Below are 14,241 nucleotides of genomic sequence, written 5' to 3' on the forward strand. Positions count from 1 at the left end.
ATTTACCCCACTGTTTGAGCTGTTCTTGAAGATTCTGTAATCTGTGTCTAATACTAGCATTGGGCAGGGCAGTGAGGTCCAATGAGGTGACTGCTTTCATGCTTGGAGGTCATGGAAGATGGTTTTCAACCTTCAACTGTCAAGTTCTGAACTTGTCAAGCTATGCCTCCAGTCGCCTACAGAACTGGGTGCCACCAAGTCTGTGTAACATGCTTCTAACAGAGCAGTTTTACTGGAGGGTGGAATCAATGGCTCATTCTGAAACAATATGGCTGTTAATACCTGAGCAGGCAGTTCCAGGCCTGTCTGGTTTCGACAGGAATTTGATTGTTCAAGGCCTGGCTGCGTGAATACTGTCTGCATCGGCTTTGTAGTTTACATATTACAGAGTCCAGCTAGGTTTAAACTTGGCTGCCACATTTTTGTTTTCATCTATGCTCTTGAAAACATGTCCTTATTTCTGTAACAATCCTGATCATGTGACCACCCCTCGCTCCAAGTCAAAACTTGCAATAACAAAGCAGAGGATTTTCATCAAAGGTTATAGAATGCTATATTGTATATGGATTCATAGACTGTAAAAGTCCTGGCTTGATGAGAGGGAATAAGGTGATAAATACACATTTTGGAGCCCAGGAATGTTTAAATCGATTAACAATGGCAAAGCATACATTTTACTCAGGAACACCCACTTCAACAATAGAAGCTATACTAAAATGTTCGAGCTAAAACAGAATTCGTCCTGAAATGCATGAGTGCTGCCTTCCAATCGGATCTGAGAATGCACAGATCAGAATAGTATGCAGTTGGTTTAAAGGTGAATTTGCTGGGACTGATTCAGCAAGTACTTTCTTGAAGGAAATGACTGAAAACAACAGTTCTTACATTGGGGCTCACTGCTGCTACTATTTTCTTTACATTTTCCGATACCCTTGGGAATAAGTGACTTTTTTGAGAATGTTTCTGAATCAGATTGTCAGAACTGCAGATTTGTGTTCGGACATTGCCCCATATACTAGAGTAAGGGGAGCTGAAGGAAGCTGGATGGAAAGTCAAAGGCTGTACAAAAGCATTGCTAGAAAAAAGACAGTTTCTGGCTGCAGTACCCAAGCAGCAAAATATATAGACCTAAGTGCATTGTCTGAGACCATTCCCAAAATATCCACCTCCGGAAGCTGTGCTTCTGTCACGAAGATTTAGAAGAGTTCTGTTCATCATTACACCAGGTCTGCAACCAGGATCTATCACATTGATAGCTCTGACTGTGAAAAGAAAGTAACCATTGCTCTAAACCTTTATGTCACAATCTAATTCCAGAAAGACACAGGGGACCTTTGCTAGACCAGTCAATTTGCTGTGGACCCCTTGGTCAGGAGAAGCACCAATTCCTTCTTTGTGAAGGCAGCTCAATTCATATCAATTGTTAGGCACATGATTGAATAAGTCAAATTTCTGGTGATTACAACATTTCCCTGAATTTTTAGATATATTGGCCCTATCCAAGTAACATTTTCTGCCCCAAATGTAAACCTTATGTTTCTATGAACCACAAAATGTTCTTTTCACTAAATGCACAGCTCAATCTTAACGGTGCCTGTAAATATATTTCAATACATACAATCATAGAGTCATGCAGCACAGAAACAAGACCCTTCCATCTAACTCATTTGTGGTAACCAGACATCCCAATCTGACCTAGTCCCATTTGCCAGCATTTGGTAAATATCCTTCTATACTCTTCATGTTCATGTTACACCTCCAGATTCCATATAAACGTTGTAATTGTACTCACCTCCACCACTTTCTCTAGCAGCTCATTTTAGACACACACCACTCTCTATATGAAAAAGTTATCCCTCAGGTCCTTTATAAATCTTTCCCCTCTCAGCTTAAACCTAGGTCCTCTAGCTTTGGACTTCTCTACCTCAGGAAAAAGACACCAGCTATTCACCCTATTCATGCCCCTCATGGTTTTATAAACCTTTATGAAGTCACCCCTCAATCTCCAACACTCCAGAGAAAAATAGCCCCAGCCTACTCAGCATCTCCCTATAGCTCAAACCATCCACTTTCAGCAACATATTTAAAAATGCACCCTCTCAGATTTAACAACATCCTTCCTATAGAAGGGTGACTGGAATTATACGCAGTATTCCAGAAGTGGCTTGACTAATGTTCTGTACAGCCACAACATAACAACTTAACTCCTATACTCAATAGTATTAACAATGAAGGCAAGTGGGCCAATGTCTTCTTTCCCACCCTGTCTCCATACGACTCCACTTTCAAGAAAACCTACACCTATAACCCTAGGTCTCTTTGTTCAATAACACTCCCTAGGGCCTCACCATTTACTGTCTAGTTTGTGCCCTGGTTTCACAACATGCTGAGAATTGTGTTGATGCTGTTATAGTGTAAGTCCAGTGTCATTGCTTTCTTTCAACAGCAGGGACAGAGGACAGCTGACTGTTGAGTAATGAGGATCACCCTCTAATTACCAATGCTGCAGAGTAATGCCACAGTGTTCCATATATGAGAATCATAATAATGAAGAATACTATTAACCATACAAATGTTAGTCTGACTTTTGGATGGGTCCACAAACATATGTGAGATGTTCCATTGTTAGTATTTTAAACACACCATATCAGAACTGAGAGGATGTAACTGTTATGACAGGTTGATTGATTTGAGTCTCGTTTCATGGAAAAAAAGGGAAATCTAGTAGATTTGATAAAGATGTTTAAATTATGAAGTAGTTCAAGATGGTGCTTATGCAAAATTTATTTTCCAATTTTTTTTCAGCTGGCACAATTGCTCAGTGATTAACATTGCTGCTTCACAGCAGACCTGGGTTCGATTCCAGTCTTGGACGATTGTTTGGACATTTTCCCTCTGTCTGCATGGGTTTCTGTTGGATGCTCTGGTTTCCTCCTGTGATGATGATGCTGCTTCTTTAACAAGGTTATGTTGACCTTGGATCTTTTTTCAGGAGGTCGCAAAGACACAGGTTCCGAAAGGTCTCTGGTTGATCTGCTTGAAGAAGCTTTTAAGCTTTAAAAACAAAACACTTGCACAATGAAAGGGGAGTGGCCCAGCTCAGCTTCGCTCTGGTTTGGTTTGGCTTTTAGCAAGTAGAGTTGTGAAGCTGCTGGAATCAAAGAAGCAGATCCACGCTGATCCTCCCTCTCTCTGACATCTCTCCTGGAAGACTCTGTGCTTAATTTTACCTTTTGTGGCAAGGGGTGTTTATGGGGATTGTTGTAAGTATTTGGAACAGCATCATTAAGTTTGGATAGTCTGTTGGATAGGTTATGTTATTGTTGTATTCTGTTCTCTTTTGTTTGTGTTTCATTCAGTACTCTTGAAAACATATTCTGTTTTGTTTAAAACTAAGTGGTTAGACCACCTGCATCATTCCTGGATTATCCACTTTACTCTATTATGACATGAGGTAAACTGTCCTGCTTAATTTAAACCAGCAACACAGAAAAGATTTATCCCGTGCAATAATATGTGAAAATTCAAGAGGCCAAGAACTATTTAAAATAAAAATGAACAACTTTATTTCTTAAGGTAAAACAGAATAATTAACTGACAACTATTTACAACTCCTTCTTCTAACCTATCTTTTACCTTCCCCTTCTACAATACTAGTCCGATAAAACCCCTGATTAAGGTTTACCAAAAATTCAAGTTTTCAAAACTAGCCAGATGTCGAATCTTCTCTTACATATTTCTCAGTCTTCTTTTCTTCTTCTTAGGAATTTCTGTTTCACAGGTTACTGATTGATAAAGGTATCTGTAAGAAAGCTATTGTCCTGACAATCTGCAGATGCTGGTGGCTTGGCAGTTCTCCTCCCCACTGTTCAATTTTCCCCGATCTTATACCTCCAAAGCATTGGATTGTGTTATTAGCTTTTAATATTGTCAATATACTGAATTCAAACTTGATTGGAGTTTGGTATTTTTCGGAGTATAATTTAAACTGATTGGCCCAATTCAAATCTGTTTTGTTATTTGCAGGCAACCAGCTAATCGAGTTATTCAACCAAATGTTACATTATATCTTTTTCAGAACAATTGGTATTGTGTCAGATAGTTCTGCTAGCTTTTAGCTCTCTTAAAGGTACAATACACCCACATCTTCATAACAACTCCTTCTTAAAACATCTAGCAAAGTTAGGGTCTGGGCTACTTTCTTGAAATGTTTTGAGGGGGTCTGACCTGTTCAATAACAGATTGAGGGCTCTTTGCAGGATTTGTTCCGTATTCCCGATTTGGGATTAGGGTTGCTGGACTCGAAGGCAGAGAGTGGCAGGTATTAGTGTCTGTTGTTCTGAGTATCGATTTCAGTTGATTTAAACACAGCTTGAGGTAGCAACGGCTCTTTCAGTGTAAAACACTAAGAGTTTTCCTGGGGATCGAAGAAGTGACTTTGGAGGTTTTGCAAAAAGGTGGTTAAGGCCAAGCTGCTGGCATTAACAATCTGAATGAAAAGGAGAGATAATTACAGCAATAGTTCAGCATTTAAACTTGCTGGAAATGCCATCAGAATCTTTAAGAATGGCTAAAATTCAGTTGAAAATGAAGCAGCTTGAGTTAGAGGCAAAAGACAAGGAAATGGCAATAGAAATGAAACAATTTGAATTTTGATTAAAAGCAGAGGAAAGAGAATAAAACAGACCCCTGCAGAACAAAAAAAAAGATAGAATCACTTTCGCAGAACAAAAAGAAGAGAGAGAAAAAGAGAGAAAGAGGAGGAGTTTGAACTTCAGAAATTGGCACTTAGACAGGAAAGTCAGCTTGAAAAGATGGAGATGAAGGCTGAAGGTAGGTTTAAGTGAGGAAGAAAGTGAAGATAAGCAAACCATTGGCAGTCAAAGGCCTGGTGAGAATCTGTTTAAATTTATTCAATCATTGCCGAAATTTGATGAGAAGGATGCGGATGTCTTTTTCATCTCTTTTGAAAAGGTAGCTAAACAAATGTGGTGGCCAGTGACCATGCAGGTCTGTTGATCCAAACAAAACTTGTAGGTAGAGCTAGTGAGGTATTTTCCTCACTGGGGCGTATGGGGAGATGAAGAAAGCCATTTTAAGTGCATATAAGCTTTTGCCAGAAACCTACAGACGATGTTTCAGGAATCTAAGGAAGGACCCTGGTCAAACCTACATTGAGTTTGAAAGGATCAAACAAAGTAATTTTGATAGCTGGATAAGGGCATTAAAAATGGAGAAAACCTATGACGATCTTAGAGAGACAATTATTTTGGAGGGTTTCAAATATTCACGTCCTGAAGTTGTAAGTCATGTGGAAGAGCAGAGAGTTAAAATGGCAAGATTAGCAGCTGAAATGGCTGATGATTATGAGTTGGTCCATAAATAAAAGTTTGGCTTCCAACATTGATTTCAATCCATGAGGAATATAAACTGGGGTGAAGAGCAGTCCTCATGTGGAAAGAGAAAGTAGATCTCGGTGAAGATCACAGGAAAGAAAGGAAACTATTGAAGGAGAAAGAGAAGTTAAAAAGCTCTGGTGTTTTCACTGTAATAAAGTAGGCCACATGAAATCACAGTGTTGGTGGGTTATGAAAAGCACTGGGAAGCCAGATGTCGGAAAACAGGATAAGCCTGTGAATTTTGTTGGAGTGGTAATGGAAAGCATAGAGGACACCAGAAAGCTGCACCAGAATGTACAAGCTGGTTGGGGGTTGGTTAAGGAGGAAAGCCAGATCTTCTTAAATCATATACCTGCGAAGGTAAAGTTTACTCACACAGGCCAGGAACAGCAGGTAAATAGGTCATAATACTGAGAGATAGAGGATCCTCTCAATCTTTGATATTGAGAGATGGGGAGATATGTACTTCTGAAGGACAATTGCCGGAAAAGGTACTAGTAATAGGAATTCGTAGTGAGACAAGAAGTGCTCAATTATATTAGAGCGTCCAGTGATGGGTGGACAAATTCCCAGCTCCAGGAATATAATTTGTCCTTGCTAACATTATAACTGGTTCACAGGTAGGAATGCTGCCTACTGTGGTTGAAAAGCCAGTGGAGACTCAGACAATTGAACTATTGCAGGACAGATATCCTGGGACTTTTCCTGACTGTGTGCATATGAGGTCACAAAGTCACCAGTTGAAACAAGAGAGATCAAAGAGTACAGATAAAAAGGTTGAAGTGGAATTAGCAGAGACCCTGTTTGATCAGATGGTTGACACAAACCAGGAGCAGATAAATGACAACGCAGACATTGTTAGCTCAGATAAATTAACTGCATTACAGCAGAAAGCTGAAAATTTAAAGCGATTGTATCAAAATGCATACACGGAAAAAGAATCCAAATATATCGCTGAATGTTAGTATCTTAGAAATTATGTCTTAAGGAGGAAATAGAGACCATCACATATTCAGGCAGATGAGAAATGGGCAGAAATCATCAACTTATATTGCCAGTGGGTTATAGAAAAGAGCAGTTGCGAGTGGAGCATGAACTATCAGTTGGGGGTCATTTAGGGGTGAGAAAAACTCAAGCTAAAATACAAAAACATTTTTACTGGCCTGGGCTGCACAAGCATGTGGGTGAATTTTGTCAACATGTCACACATCAGGTAATTTGAAAACTACAGGCAGTAATAAAACCCATATGTTTAATACGTATTCCTGCATTTGAGGAACCTTTTACAAGAGTCTTAATTGATTGCACAGGACCCTATCTAAAATAAAAATTGGGAATCAGTATTTGTTAGCAATAATGTGTCCTTTAGGTTTCCAGAGGTCATTCCATTACGCACTATCACAGCTAAAAGGACTGTAGAGGAGTTACTCAAATTTTTCACTAGATTCGAATGACCCACAGAGATACAGTCAGATCAAGGGTCAAACTTCACATTGAAATTATTCAAAGAAGTTATGGATAGCTTAGGAATAGAGCAATTCAAATCTGCTGCATAACATCCAGAGTTGCAGGGAGCGCTAGAAAGGTGGCATCAGACATTAAAGACTATGTTGAGGACTTATAGTCAAGTCTATCCAGATGATTGGGATAAGGGAATTTGGTTTGTACTTGTGAACAGAGATCCACCAAAGGAATTGACCAAATTCAGTTTATTTGAATTCACTTTTGGGCATGAAGTAAGAGGACCGCTAAAATTGATTAAGGAGAAATTGGTTAAGTCATAATGCAGAGACCACATATTTGATCCATGTGTCAATCCTTTTGGGAATTATTAAATAAAGTGGGTGAGTTGGCAAGACAGCATTTAGAAATATCACAGCATACAATGAAACAGGAAGCAGACAAGAAATCAAACACTCGCAATTTTGCTATTGGAGATAAGGTGGTGGTATTATGTCCAAAGATAGTTGAACCTTTAAAAGCAAGGTTTAGTGGACCTTATCAAGTCGAAAGGAAATTGAGTGAGGTAAACTATTTGATAAGGACTCCAGACAGAAAGAAATCTCACAGAGTGTGTCACATGAATATGCTCAAAAGGTATTTTGATAGGTAATGAAAGCAAAAGGAGACTGTTATTGGTTACAACACAGAGGGAAGTTCAGAGGATTCTGAATTGGACATTCCTCAAATTAAATTGGACAATGAGGAAGCTGTTAAAAACTGGGATAAATTATTGAGTTACCTTCTAGAGGAAACTCGAAATGACCTGAAAGAGATATGCTATCACATGGGGCGATATGTGGAAATAAGCTGGTAAGTACTAACCTAATTATATATGATGTATATATCAGAGATGCTGTTCTGATTAAGCAACATATTTGTAGGCATAACCCTCTAAAGTTGGCACAGGTTCAAAAGGAAATTGAATGCAAGCTCGACATGACACAATCGAAGTGAGTTACAGTGACTGTAGCTCACCCAAATTAATGGTGCCAAAACCAGATGGTACCCAACAGTTATGTGTGGACTATCTCAAAGTCAATACAGTTTCAAAGACTGATGCATATCAGATCCCATGTTTGGAAGACTGTGTTGAAAAAGTGGGACAAGCAACTTATATTTCTAAGTTGGACTTGCTCAGAGGGTACTGGCAGGTACCTTTGCTTGAAAGAGCGAAGACAATTTTGGTTTTTGTAATGCCAAATGGATTAGTTTAACTGTATCAGTTTAAAGTCATGCCATTTGGTATGAAAAATGCACCAGTCACATTTCACAGGCTAACCAATAAGATCATTTCCAGTTTACCCAATTGTGCCATAGATATTGATGACCTGGTGGGTTTTAGTCATACATGGAAGGAACATTTACAACATTTATCAGTCTTGTTCGAACAACTTTGGGAGGCAGGCTTGGTGATAAACCTGGCTAAAAGTGAATTTCCAAAACCCAAGTCAACTTCCTGGGCCATGTTATTGGACATGGACAAATGACTCCATGGGATGCAAAAACAAAGGTAATTGGGGAGTTTCCCATACCATTGACAAAGAAGAGCAGTACTACGATTCGTGGGATTCAGTGGATTTTATCAAACATATGTACCAAATTTTAGCAGTATGGCTGCTCCACTCACTGAATTACTAAAGAAAGGCAAGACATTTCAGTGGACAGTGGATTGTCAGAAGGTATTTGACAGCCTGAAAGCTGTGTTGACCACTGCCTCAGTGTTAGCCACATCTAATTACGCAAAGCCATTCAAGGTGGCTATCGATGAGAGTGATGTGGATGTCGGTGATGTGTTCTTACAGGAAGACAATGCAAAATAGAAAAGCTAATAGAAAATAGGAAGGGCTTTTGCCCCAAACATTGATTTTCCTGCTCCTCAGATGCTGCCTGACCTGCTGTGCTTTTCCATCACCACTCTAATCTTGACTCTAATCTCCAGCATCTACAGTACCCACTTCTTGCCAAGAAAATAGAAAGACCTATCAGGTATTTCTCCAGGAAATTGAACATTCATGATGAGAAAGTTCAACAGTTCGAAATATTCAACAATTCAACATTATCGATGGAATTCTTTGCCCAGTGAAGTTGTTGATGCTACTTATGTAAATGTTTTGACTTATGTAGATTGTTTTTGAAAAATAAAGGAATTAAGGAGTATAGTGAGAGCGCGGCTAAGTGGAGCTGAGTCCACAAAAGGATCAACCATGATCTTCTTGAATGGCGGAGCAGACTCAAAAGGCCAGATGGCCTACTCCTGCTCCTAGTTCTTACGTTCTTGAGAAAGACACTTTGAGCTTATTGTTGGTGTTACAACATTTCAATGTTTATGTTCCTGGTAATGTATCTGAGTCAATCATAAGTACTGATCATAATCCATTGAAGTTTGTGGAGAAATGTAAGGACCAAAATGCCAGACTGTTTAGATGGAGCTTGTTGTTACAGCCATTCAATTTGAAAATTGTGCATGTGGCAGGATGAGAAAACATGATTGCCGATGTATTTGCAAGATTTCAATGAGAAACGGAAGCATTTGGTGGCAGGAGTAAAACAGACTGGAATAAAAAATGGTAGTGCATGTTTGCATGATTATTGTCGGTGTAATGTATAGGGGTGTTGCAGCACACTAACAATTTAAGATTTAAAATGAAGCCATCTTTGGATATTGTTGGTTCATTTTTTTAAAGGGATAGGTGTGAGATGCTGCTTCTTTAACAAGGTTATGTTGACCTTGGATTTTTTTTCAGGACGTCATAAAGACACAGGTTTTAAAAAGCCTGGCATTGATCTATTTGAAGAAGCTTTTAGGTTTTAAAGAAAGACATTTGTACAATGAAAGGGGAGCGGCCAGTTCTCCCAGCTCAGCTTTACTCCGGTTTGGTTTGGATTTTAGCAAGCAGAGTTGTGAAGCTGTTGGACTCACGGAAGCAGGTCTATGCTGATCCTTCTCTCTTTCTGACATCTCTCCTTTAAGACCCTTTGTTTGATTTTACCTTTTGTTCCAAGAGATGTTTATGGGGATTGTTGCAAGTATTTAGAACAGCATCATTAAGTTGGAATAGTCTGTTGGGTTTTCAGATAGGTTAAGTTATTCCACATTCTGTTCTCTGTTGTTTGTATTTCATTCGGTAAACTTGCAAATAAATACTGTTGTTTAAAACAAAGTGGTTAGGCCAGCTACATCACTCCTGAAGTATCCACCCTAAATCTGCTTAAAACAACTTGCAAAATTAGGGTCCGGGCTACTATCTTGAAATATTTTGAGGGTGACTGGCCTGGGCCATAACACCCCCACAATCCAAAGATGTGCAGGTGAAGTGGATTGGCCATGGTATTGCAAGGGTAGGGTAGGTCTGGATAGGATGTTCTTCAGAGGGCTGGTGTAGTCTCAATGGGCCAAATGGCCTCTATCTACACTACTGGGATTTTATGATTTGTTGTCAGAATAAAACAGGAGACATAAAGATGGCCACTAAAACATGATAGAGAATTTGTGAAGAATGTCATTCCAGAGTGCAATAATAATGTTCAATTTATTGTCATAGAGAGTGGTTGAAATTCAACTGTTGCACTGCTACTTTTAAGGGGAAGTCTGGTGCACCCAAGAAAGAAAATACAACACCTAGATACCGAATCACTTGAGAAGAGGAATTTAGAATTGGAACAGGCTTTTGCTGAACATATACAGCATCAAAGACCAGTTGGTTTGAATTATGTATTTCTGTGTTGTAGATTTAATGTAATTCTATATGTAGTTAGAAGTTTGAGCTCTCGGGTGTGAATATGATCTCTTCATTACATGTTTTTATACTTACAAAATACTCCAATTGGCCTTGTAGACTCCAGCATTGGGGGAATAACTTGCTGTACACTGTTGTTGGCAGGCTGAAGAAAAATTAGCCTAAACCATTTCTGGAACTTCAGGATTTAACACAGCCGCAGATTAATATGAAGATCCTGATGCTGCAATTGTCATGAATTAGTTCATCACATACTGCATTGTGGTTCTCTCCTTTTCAAGAGCAGGAAATCAGCTGAATCAATTGATTAATGAACATTTCTCCTTTCCACCCTTATATCAGGTTAACTTCCAAAAAGTTAAACTTGGTTCAATGATGTACAACTGAGCTTTAAAAACTACATAGCAAATAGCTGAATATAAAATCTGGCCTTGAAAGCATAAATTTGCGGAATGGTATTGAATTTATCCATGATGATTTTTTCACCTGGTCTTTTTAAATAGAATGATTTAAATCAATTTTCAAAAAAAAAGGTTTGTTCATGAGTATTTGCTTATCTCACAACAGAGTCTGAATGACTCAATCTTTATTAAATCAGCTTTTTTTAAAAACGTAATTTGATTATTAGTGATTTCTATGTCTGCTATGCTGTCTGTGAGAATTCCATAATGTTGCTAACTGCTTAGGGAGCTTATTTCATCACTGAAGCTTGACCTGGGAAATGCCCATGAAATAACATACTGATCAATAGTCAATTAAGCGAGTTACATTTCTTGCCACAGAAATTAGTGACAAATCTCCTTTCTTTGCCACTGACCACAAAATCTAGGTATCTGTATCACAGTTGTTATGACAATAATGAAAATGGACAAATGCCATTCAACTTTCACCATTTTGTTTTAATACTTGAGGTTTCCATGGGAAAAAATGGTTTCAAAATAAATATCAGAATCTGTACAGTGTGGAAGCAGCTCATTTGGCCCATCGAGTCCACGCCAACTCTCTGAAGAGCATCCCACCCCTCAATTTGTAACATCATATTTCTCATAGCTATTCCATATATCCCTGCATATTAAGGGCAGTTTAGCATGACCAATTGACTTAACCAGCACACCTTTGGACTGTGGGAGGAAAGTAGAGCACCTGGAGAAAACCCACGCAGACACAGGGAGAATGTGCAAACACCACACAGACAGTCATCTGAGGCTGGAATCGAGCCTAGGTCCCTGGCTCTGTGGGCAGCAGTGCTGACCACTGAGCCACTGTGCCACCCTGGTAAGGCACAGCTGACATAAAATGGCTGCTGTGCTCACTTGAGGAGAAAGTGAGGTCTGCAGACGCTGGAGATCAGAGCTGAAAATGTGTTGCTGGAAAAGCGCAGCAGGTCAGGCAGCATCCAGGGAACAGGAAAATCGACCTTTCGGGCATAAGCCCTTCTTCAGGAAGGCTGTGCTCACTTGACAAGGCCAGGCAACTCACAGGGAAAATATAAAACGGATGCATTGGGATTACTATTTTAATTAAAAGCTTATGCAATTTACTGAGTGAGAGTTCCATTTTTTGACAGGACAACAACATCCAGCACAAAGTAGTCTGCTTGAGTGGTATCCCCTTCTAACATTCACTGCTTAATCTCTGACACACAGTAGCTGCAATGTATATCACTGATTAGCTGGACTGCAATAACTTGCCAAGAGTCCTCCGACAGCACCTTCCAAAACTGATTTTTCCCACTTAGAAGGACAAGGGCAGCAAATGCTTGGGTGAACCACCTGCAAGTGTCCCTCTTAAGCCACACATCATGCTGACTTGGAATTGGAACATCATTCTTTGATGGTTGTGAGGTCAAAATTCTGGATCTCCCTTCCAAGTAGTACGGTCAGTATCCCTACTCCCCAAGAGCTACAACAATTCAAGAAGGCAGCACACTCCCACGTTCTCCAGGGTAACTAATGATGGCAATGTATTCTGATCCAAAATTTTTAAAAAATCTCAACAGGATTCGAGCTGATAGAAGGTCAGGAAAGAATAACACAGTGCTTGCAAAAGATGAAGTTCAAATTTTAATTGAAACCAAGAGGAAATCTATAAGAGATAACAAAAGGTGAAGCAAAGATTTGGAAATAGTTATGAAGATTTTACTTTTTTGATAATGGCAAGTAGGAAAAGGGAGTTTTGTTTATGTGGAAAAATTGGCAATCTTCCAGGATTGTGTGGTAGTTTTCCAGAATGGAAAATTTATCTCCCTTGCAATACAACTAACAGCTCAAATCCATTAAACTTGAATTAAACCTACCCACATATGTGCTGCCACATTTCTGTGACTTTGAGAAATCTATGTTCTATGTATACACAGGTTGTGTGAGATTTCAGCCCATGCTCCACTCTTTGAGGGAGCTGTTCCTCATCTTTGGTGGCCAGTCAGTCATGAATGAATGACTTTTATTGTCACATGCATTTTACAATGAAATACAGTAAAATACAGTGAAAAGCTTGTGTTCGTTGCCATAATCCATCACCATTTTAATAATTTAAGAATGAGAAAATGAATGTGTGTAGTTTAAAGAGAAGTCCATCTACATTCGAGTTCTGATCCAGCTTGCCACACCCAATTAACGTCAAAGTCACCAATCCTCAGGCACCATCTTTCTCTGCTAGGCCAATCCACCTTTGCCACTGCCTGCATCGGGCACATCAACGTCAGGGCCTATTGCTGTATTCGATGTTGCTGTGGTGCCCACCCACCACCATCTCACCACTACTAACACCAGACCCAACCAATGACGAAGTCACTGATCCTCAGGTGCCACCTTTTACTGCTAGGCCTACCTCACTGACATGACCTCAGGGCTCATTCTCCCTGTGATGGGCCTGCTTTCCCCCACACTGGGCACACTCTCCCCTACACTAGGCTTGCTCTCCCCCGCACTGGGCTCACTCTCCCCTGCATTGAGATCACTCTCCACCCCCACGGGTCTTGCCACTGCCAGTGCTGTACAAACTGTTGCTGCTGTCTCTGATTGTCGAGAGAAGCCAAATTCATTGCTGCTAGTGCCGCACATGCTCAGGAGACACAGTCTGCACCAAACCTGCCGGAGGTGCTGAGAAAGGCTTTTAAAGAGAAAAAAAAAGAAAAGAAAGAAAGCAAAAGAGTAAGAGCAGAATTAAAAAGAAAGCAGATGGAAGTGGCCAAGCTCTGGGCCACGAGCTCAAACACAGTGCAGCTATTCTGCCACCATCTTTAAGATCTGCCCCCAAAATAGCATAGCATGCAGGATGGAAGCCCTCATTGTGAGTCCAGTCCTAGGCCTGGCCAAGGTGGCTATTTAATAGATTCAACATTTGGGCTTTTTTTGTCTTGTTACACTCATTATGAGTATGAGTACAACAGGATCTTCATCAGATGGGCCAATGGGCTGAGGAATGGCAGATGGAGTTTAATTTAGATAAATATGAGGTGTTCAATTTTGGAAAGGCAAACCAATTATACTCTTAATGATAAGGTCCTGGGGAGTGTTGCTGAACAAAGAGTGCAGGTTCATTGTTCCTTGAAAGTGAAGTCACAGATAGTTAGGATAGTGAATAAGGCATTTGATATGCTT

The sequence above is a fragment of the Chiloscyllium plagiosum genome, unplaced genomic scaffold, assembly GCF_037043375.1.
Source record: "Chiloscyllium plagiosum isolate Xiang-an unplaced genomic scaffold, Cpla_swu_hap1 HiC_scaffold_4, whole genome shotgun sequence".
NCBI classification, from domain to species: Eukaryota; Metazoa; Chordata; class Chondrichthyes; order Orectolobiformes; family Hemiscylliidae; genus Chiloscyllium; species Chiloscyllium plagiosum.